The following is an 8,585-nucleotide window of genomic DNA, read 5'->3' as shown; positions in this document are numbered from 1 at the left end:
TGTTCAAAGAACAAGGCCAACCATACGAAAGTGAAATTCCAATAGACGACAGGATCTCGTAGCTATATTGCACACTTCGAGGCTCTTGTAATTAGCTATTGTTTCAATCTTTTCGCTGTAGCATATTATCAGATCTATATTGACTTGTTCCAAATCTCTCCCTAATAATAAAGCACAGATTGAGTCTCCGGGTTCACCGTCATGTCGTTTTTGCACTAAACGCCCTAATGTTTTGGGTAATTAACGCGCGCTCCAGATTTAAGTAAGTAAAAAAACGATTCGCTCCTTCACAGGACCCGAATGGACGAACGCAAACCCCGGTCTCCGCCTACCCCAATCCCCACTCTAGGCCGTCATCCCCAACCCACCATGAGGACGAGGATGCCGAGCTCAGGCGGCGGCGCTGGTTCGGACCTCCGAGGGATCAGACCGTGCTCCGTCGACCTCTGCTTCCTCTTCCTCAAGACCTTGGCCGCCTGGTGTAGGGGAGACCGCAGCTCCGCGCTCGTAGGCCTACCCAATCCTCCTCTTGCTCCTCGCGCTGCTCTTCCCTTCCCCCGCCCCCGCCCCCGCCAGTGCCGCCTCACTGTCCCCGCTCGCGGCCATCTCCAACGCCTCCTCCCACGCCTACGCGCACCCCGGATGCCACCTTCTTCGACGCGACGTCGTCGACACCGTCGCCAACAAGTACGGCTGGGACCCTGACATGGAGGTTCCGGTCTGGCCGCTCAACACCGAGGGCGCGCTCGTCGGCGCCACTCAGTGGTACGAGTTCCGCGCCGGTGCGGGAGGCGCCGCGGTCGCGCTGGCACGGGCCTCTAACGGGGCCGTCAACTAGAGCCGCCCCGACGCCCCCGCGGTGGAGGAGGTGGTCTGGCCCGATGTGGTCGACTTCGTCGCCGGTGACGGCGCCCTGGAGTTCGGCACCGGCGTCAGGGACATGGACATAGTAGGCCCGTTCGAGCTGGTGGTCTGCGATGGCGCTGGCGGGGGCCTCGCAGAGCTCCAGTTGCCGTCGGTGAGTGCTGTTTGACTTTTAGCTTTGCTGTTGCTTCAGATTTTTGCTTCTGGTTGCTTGCATGCTATGTAGTTAAAGTTGTGTCACCTTCAAGATGAAGCAGTTACTACAATTGGTGAATGGTCTAGCTGGTGCTTACCCCTTTTCTGTTTGTGACTTTGAATTGATTGAGGTTGTTGTAGTGTCTCCACACTATTTAGTACAGATATATCTGGTTTAATTTTTTTTGTGTGTATTGTGTCGATTGGAACAATTTTCTCCTAGATTTGCAGGTAAATTTGTAAGGATATGCAACAAAATTGAATATCAACACCTTCAATTTGGTTCCACTTGTCGCTCTGACCCTGATTGCACAGTGCCACCTAAGTACTATTGAACTGTTGAATGGTAATATGGAAGAGGATACAAGTATCGAGTGTGTGACATGTTATGTGCATTTAAATTTGCTTTGTTAAGTACATTAGCACACATATGGGAATGCCCTTACTAGGGGTGGCAAATCAATGCCCACTATGTGAGATACCAGAACATTAGACTCTTCTTTTCAATGGCTTCTACTTAAATGTAGCTTTGTGGATGTTCGATTTTGAATTTAGCTTAACTCTAAAATATCAAAGACAGGACACAACATTTTATTTTGGCATGCCTGGGCAAGGGCTTGTTTTGGGTGGAAAAGGAATGGACACAAATACGATAATCAAACATAGTGAGTTTTTGCCTGCATAGTTAATTATAATGTATAGCAGTGATGTCTGTATATCTTTGATTGTCGTGTGTTGGATATCTTTGGTTGCTTTGTGTTAGTTATGTCTATAACAGTCACAAAATAAAAAAGTCACTCCTCTCCCCAGGTACCACCCCCGCCTCGCCCAGATCTGCCGAGTGGGTAGGAACAGCTGGTCATCCTATACACAACATGTGTTGTTTAATTTTGATTGGGTTTTCCCCTATTCTATTCGTGTAGTAGATGCATGTTGGAGACTGATGCCCCGTCCTTTGATACTCCAGTTCTGATTATTAATCTCCCTTTTAAACATTTTTAGGTGTCCTGTCTCCGGCGTTCTTGAGCACCATTGGGTCGAGGAAGGAGAAGCCATCCTATGGACTAGAACAGTTTGTGTGAGATCTTAATTTCTGGTGGGTTTATTAGCTGGCTTGGAAATGCTCCCTTGACATTGTCCCATTCATCAACACAAAGATTGTCAGCCTTTACCGAATTGCAAGATCTTCAGAATAAAAAAGGGGAGACTGAGACCGGTAGAAAAGAGATTCTTTAGTACACAATATATGCATCTGTTGATTTTGCAATTGTCCAGGTTAGAGTCTCTGAAATATTCAAGGATCTCTTGGACATTTTTTTGGGAATTGTTGATCCATGAATCAGCTGTTTTAGAACTTGGAAACATTTGAATTCCTGGCAAACCATTTCACCACACGTGTTCAGTTTGTCATTTTGAGTCCATGCCCCCTGCTTACACAGCGGCAAGGCCAACCAGGGCGTACAGGGGCAGAGTCAGCAGCTTGGTAGTGCATCCATTTATGCGTGGCGGCCTGCGGATTTGGGTGCATGACAGCCGGCCAACATGCTGTGTGGGCGTGATGTTGTCGGCATGTTGTACATGAGTGTTGGCTGCCAGAGGCGCGCGTGGCTAACCGATATGTGTGTGGTGCGTGAGGATAGCTTTATTCATATTCTTCCAATTTCGAGAGAGGAAGAAAACTCAGTAGTACTGCCAATTTTGGCACGCTATGTTTGTTTTTCAGATTCACCATTATTGGTAATGTTATTTAGTACTTTAACTTTGTCATGGTTCAATAAATAGGAAGTTAATTTTTGTTGTTCGAAAGGAAAAGCAGTGCTACAATAGCACGGTTGTTTTTGGTTGCTAGAAGGAAAAGCAGTGCTACACATTTTAGAACTAGGATGTTGTTTTTCACAGTTCGGTCAAGTATTTCTTATTTGCATTATACGATCACAACTCTAAGCTTAATCTTCTTTTAGTTGTGTAGAATTCTAGACCTGGGTCCTTTATTCCTAGTAGATCAACACATTTGGTCAGATTTAGCTTATTCGATAATGTGCAAACAATAAATGGTGTGAATATATGCGGAGTTCGATGGAAAACATTGAAGTGTATGATGCTCCAGGCTCGACGACAAGTGTTGTCGTCATGAGGCCAGAAGACTTGTTGTGCCAATCCGGTGAGAGCATCCAATAGCGGAAAGTCATCCGAAGAATCATGTCCAGTGAGTAGTCCAGCTCCAGCAACAAGACCACATCTGGTTTCCATCAACAAGCCGGACTAGCGGCATTGTACTCGGGTAAGCTCATGAAAATTCTTCCAATCCAGACATTTTATACTGATAGCTAACATCAGCTTACTGTGGTTTATATGGTCCATGTAAAGCTGGCATCGCACGGCTACACTTCCAAAAATTTTACTTGCTAACAAAAATCAAGTAAAACTAAAAGAATAGTTCTTTATCTTGCTGAAATAGGTTTGGATGCACAGTGTGGTATATATATGTTAAGTTTGGCCGTATGCAATAATGCAATGCTTATGGTTGATAGTGCTACAGATTTGCTTAGTGGGCAGGAATAACTGGTCATCCATTCGTAACTTCTATTTCTATTACAGCAGAACTATTTTTTACATGGAGCTGACCGTTTTGTTCTTTTTCATCACTAGTACTATTTCTTCTTTTTCTTCAGTAGTTAAGGGCATATTTCGAAGGGGAGCATACGTATTACCTTGATAGAGTTGAGTTTTGTGTTCTGCGTTAGTGTTATAAGTTACCAGCAGCAAAGAAAGAGTCATGTACTAAAATCGGATAAGGTAGTCGGCTCTTCCAGATCATCTGGTTCATCATTTTCCCATACAAGTGCTACTAAACTCTACTAAGTTCTATAATGACACAAGATTAACATGTTACAAGAAGTGTACTGAGTAATGAGTATGCACACAAAATTTGAACATAATTACTGTTTTTCGTCGTGCCAATGTATCCATGTTGGCTGACGAGCCATCTTGGTAACATCATTATGTCTCGTGGATGGGATAAAAAGAAGAAATATATATTCTGGGTGGATGCATCATATGAGTGGGTGCAAGCTAATGTATTCTAGTTTTTATGAAAACAATAACTTCTATTAATAATAAGGAATTTTCTGCGTTTTCAGAAAAGCAAAAGAAAAACAATTGGCAATCTATTGTATGAAAAACTACTCTTCCATCAGATGAAGAATGGTATGTTGGCTTCTTCATGTCTGAACTTCATGCTACAAAAAGCACTAATCAATTTAACCTTATTATTGATGTTTATTGAAATTAGATATAAAAAATGGTTGCGTAATGGCACATGAAGCAGGTTGTGCCTCTTTTTTTCCCGGTGCAACGCACGGGCATTTGTATAGTGCAGAGGAAAGCCCGCAAGGACCAAAAAGTACCTGAACCAAATGTTGTGGAAATCTTCAAGGACTGTCACACCAGCAAGAAGAAGGGCATGACTACACCAGTCAAAGCCGCTATTGTAAGTCCTTAATCCTCATGCCTTTTAACTACTACTTACTCTGACTTGTGCCTTGAACTGCATGGTTTGCAGCCAATGTCTATTACTCTTTTCAATCTTATACACAATTGTCTTAGCGTATCATTGCACCTTACAAGGTTTAAAAGAGAGGAGTGATGTTCCTTTGATCTTGACCCGTAATCTAGTTCCGTGCTGGACTTGCCCACACAACGTTACAATTGCATGTTTGTCTGTTCTCAGTTGTCTTGTGATATGAATGACGTCATACTATGCTTACCATATTATAAACTTCATCTCTTTATCCTTAGCCCTCAATACAATGTGAAGAAATAGACAATACATTAGCAATGGTACATGGTCATATGTTTGGAACCTGGTTTTATTATGTACTTTGCAATAAAATACAACTGGTATTTTACATGGGTTCACCAGAATAAGTTCTGTATATAGACCAAAGCTATTTTGTTTGGTTTTGCTGCCTCCTTAATATCTTCTGTTCTGGTACTACTAATGTAAAACCTCAACTTTTTAGCGAGCTATGGAAAAAATGGTGGAACCGCCACCTTTTGAAGGTGGCGAGGCAACTATAACCGCAATGTCAGCTCTTGCTGCAGTGGGTCAATACCTGTCCACTAACAGTGCCAAAAGCATGTTCCTGCGTAATACTGGGTTGGTTGCTAAGGCAATATCGTCCAAACTACCTCATGATCAGGATATGCAAGCTCAAAGCAATGTTGTATCTGCGCTCCAGACACAAGTCCATTCCCTAACAGAGACCTGTTGTGAAATAAGGAGAAACATTGCTCAATTTCGTCAAATATGCATGGTTTTAAAACCAGACTATCAGACATTTGCTATGTTGTTTAGGAGCCTAGGGGGAATGAAGGCGAGGGTTATGGTGCTCCATCGAACAATACAGCATGAAAACATAACAGTCAGGTCAAATGAACTGAGTTTCTGAACTTCTGGTGGTGCATTTATCTGCTAGACTATTAAGTTTTATGCCAACCTTACTTTTGTTATATAGTTGTAATTTGTTTTGGTGCGATACAAAATTTATTCTTAACGTGCAGCCACCGCCTGAAGAAAATAGCAAGCTATTTTTGTATAGTGTAGGGTGTTCCCTATATTTGCACTGGTGGCGATCTTTGATGCCGAGTGGACGTAATCTGTGCAATCGCCTTAATAGCCTAGCATTAGCTTCAGCCTTATTTATTTCCTAGTCTTCTTTTTCCCTGGTTTGCTAGTGGCCGCAAGTACCATGGGCCATATACGGGCCGCAGGATCCATGGGTCTCCTATGGGCCGTCGATAAATGGGCCTGTAATCGGTGGGCCTCGGGCCGTCGGATAAATGGGTCTACATGGGCAAAAATCGGGCGTACTTGGTATCGGCCTAGCACGGTAACAGGCCGTAGGACAGCAAAGGCTTAATTCTGTCACAGGCATAGCGGGTCGTTAATGGGCTAGAATATAGGACGGGCTGGAAGCGGTGCAATGGGTTAACAGGCCAGAAACGGGCTGACTCTTGCCATGGGCCGAATTTGGCCCATTAGGGTAACAGGCCAGTAACGGGTCGACTCTTGCCATGGGCCGAATTTGGCCCATTAGTGAAACAGGACAGTAATGGGCCGACTCTTGCCATGGGCCAAATTTGGCCCATTAGGGGAACATCCCAGTAATGGGCTAGAAGTAATCGAGGGCCGAAAAGGAGCCCAAGAACGTATGGGCCGTCAATAGGCCGAAAGTTAACACGGACTAAAAACGGCCCATGTAAATCACGGGCCGTTAACGGGTATAAAGAAAATTACTGTTCATTATGGGCTAGAGTCACCGTGGGACTTTACCTGGGCCGGCCTATTATGGCACACGAAAATCTTGTGGGCCTTTAGCTGGGCCAGCCCATTATGGTCCGCAAAATCTTGTGGGCCTTTAGCTGGGCCAGCCCATTATGGTCCGCAAAATCTTGTGGGCCTTTAGCTGGGCCAGCCCATTATGGTCCGCAAAATCACGTGGACCTTTAGCTGGGCCGGCCCATTATGGTCTGCAAAATCTTGTGGGTCTTTAGTTGGGCCGGCCCATTTAAACTTGTTGGGCCGTGCCACGTGTCGACGTATCATAGGCGCCTTCTGTCCATTGAGTGGATGACATCTGTCCCGACGATGAGCCGACACGTGTTTCCTCTAGCCAATGATGATTTTACACGTGGAAAATCCCCATTGGTCGGGGTTGTTAACAGGTTATCGGATCCAAAACCCGACCCGATAGCTTAACAACGTTCCATTACGGTGGATGGCACGTGTCGGTCACCCTTGACGAAAGCACTTCTGTGACGCACGATTTATCGTCATGGAAGTGGACACTTCCGTGATGATAATTTTTTTAATGTCATGGAACACTTCTACGACAGCACAGGTATGACTATCTTGATTCTGTCATAAATTTTTCATGGATGTACATGCATGACAAAAAAAGCGACCTACTGTGACAAACATGTATCATCGCGGAACTGTATTTTTTTGTAGTGTATGATGTTTCTTCCCCCCTCTACTCTCTTGTAATGGATTGAGTTTTCCCTTTGAAGTTATCTTATCGGATTGAGGCTTTAAAGATTTGAGAACACTTGATGTATGTCTTGCCGTGCGTATCTGTGGTGACAATGGGATATCACGTGATTCACTTGATGTATGTTTTGGTGAGCAACTTGTGGGTTCCGCCCATGAACCTATGCATAGGGGTTGGCACATGTTTTTGTCATGATTCTCCGGTAGAAACTTTGGGGCACTCTTTGAGGTTCTATGTGTTGGTTGAATAGATGAATCTGAGATTGTGTGGTGCATATCGTATAATCATACCCATGGATACTTGAGGTGACATTGGACTATCTAGGTGACATTAGGGTTTTGGTTGATTTGTGTCTTAAGGTGTTATTCTAGTATGAACTCTAGGGCTATTTGTGACACTTATAGGAATAGCCCAACGGATTGATTGGAAAGAATATCTTTGAGGTGGTTTCGTACCTACCATAATCTCTTCGTTTGTTCTCCACTATTAGTGACTTTGGAGTGACTCTTTGTTGCATTTTGAGGGATAGTCACTACAAAAAAAAGACACATCCACTACTAGGAAAAGGCCTCCTAATGGCGCACCAGTTTTGCCTACTAATGGCGCATCACTGGTGCGCCATTAGTATCACGCCACTAGTATTTATTACTAATGGTGCACCACTGGTGCGCCATTAGTATCTGGTATACTAATGGCGCACCACCCAGTGCGCCATTAGTATATAACACCATGCGCCATTAGTATGCCTCCCAGGGGCCATATTTAACCATCTGCTTTGGCACACTAATGGCGCACTGCAGATGGATGCGCCATTAGTATACTAGGCATACTAATGGCGCATTCTTTGGTGATGCGCCATTAGTATACTTTGGCATACTAATGGCGCACTCTGTAGTGATGCGCCATTAGTACGAATATTAGGTTTTTTTTTACTTTTCTGATTTTTGCATAGGTTACAAAATATATTATTTGGCAGAATATAGACAGTAGCACACAGCAACAGCAGATTCATTGAATACAATAGAAGATTAGTCTCCGAATACAATTCATCATATTAGTCTCTGAATTCAAAAGACCGAACAAAGATAAAACGTTACAAGTCTTGAGACCGCGAGTATCGAGTTTGTCTTCACATTACAAGTCGATATCGATCATCTAAACTACCATCACATAGAAGAGAGCTGCGGTCATCACGATGAGCATCATCGCGATGAAACTGGTCTTCATCCGGTTCCTCCAACGCTCCCTCCTCTCTCCCGCTAGATAGCGGGCGTATCTAGGTTCCGCCTCCGCCCTAGTGGTGTACCCTTTGTAACTGTTACCGCTGAAACGGTGAACCTATCTCCGACACTCCTCCCAGTCATCGTAGACTCTGGGAACCTTACCCTTATACACGACATACGACGGCATCTCTATGCACAAGCCAAACAACAGACAATACATATATAAGCAATATATAAGTATGCAACAAAA

The 8,585-nt window shown here is 44.2% G+C and overlaps 1 long non-coding RNA gene across 3 annotated transcripts; it reads left to right on the top strand.

Annotated features, from left to right (window-relative positions):
* The first annotated feature begins 295 nt into the window (after window positions 1–295).
* Window positions 296–5,667, top strand: LOC125555555 (uncharacterized). 3 transcript variants are annotated; one of them, XR_015618812.1, is made up of 6 exons: window positions 296–1,018; window positions 2,062–2,685; window positions 3,167–3,340; window positions 4,200–4,266; window positions 4,388–4,549; window positions 5,082–5,660. It is a non-coding gene; the product is annotated as an uncharacterized LOC125555555 (long non-coding RNA). The 3 variants fall into 3 exon arrangements; XR_015618811.1 differs by having other exon boundaries at window positions 4,352–4,549; XR_015618810.1 differs by having other exon boundaries at window positions 3,167–4,549; window positions 5,082–5,667.
* The last annotated feature ends 2,918 nt before the right edge of the window (window positions 5,668–8,585 follow it).

The sequence above is a fragment of the Triticum urartu genome, chromosome 1A (assembly GCF_056163025.1).
Source record: "Triticum urartu cultivar PI428250 chromosome 1A, HENAU_Tu73, whole genome shotgun sequence".
NCBI lineage: Eukaryota > Viridiplantae > Streptophyta > Magnoliopsida > Poales > Poaceae > Triticum > Triticum urartu.
This window is presented reverse-complemented; position numbering and strand designations above follow the sequence as displayed.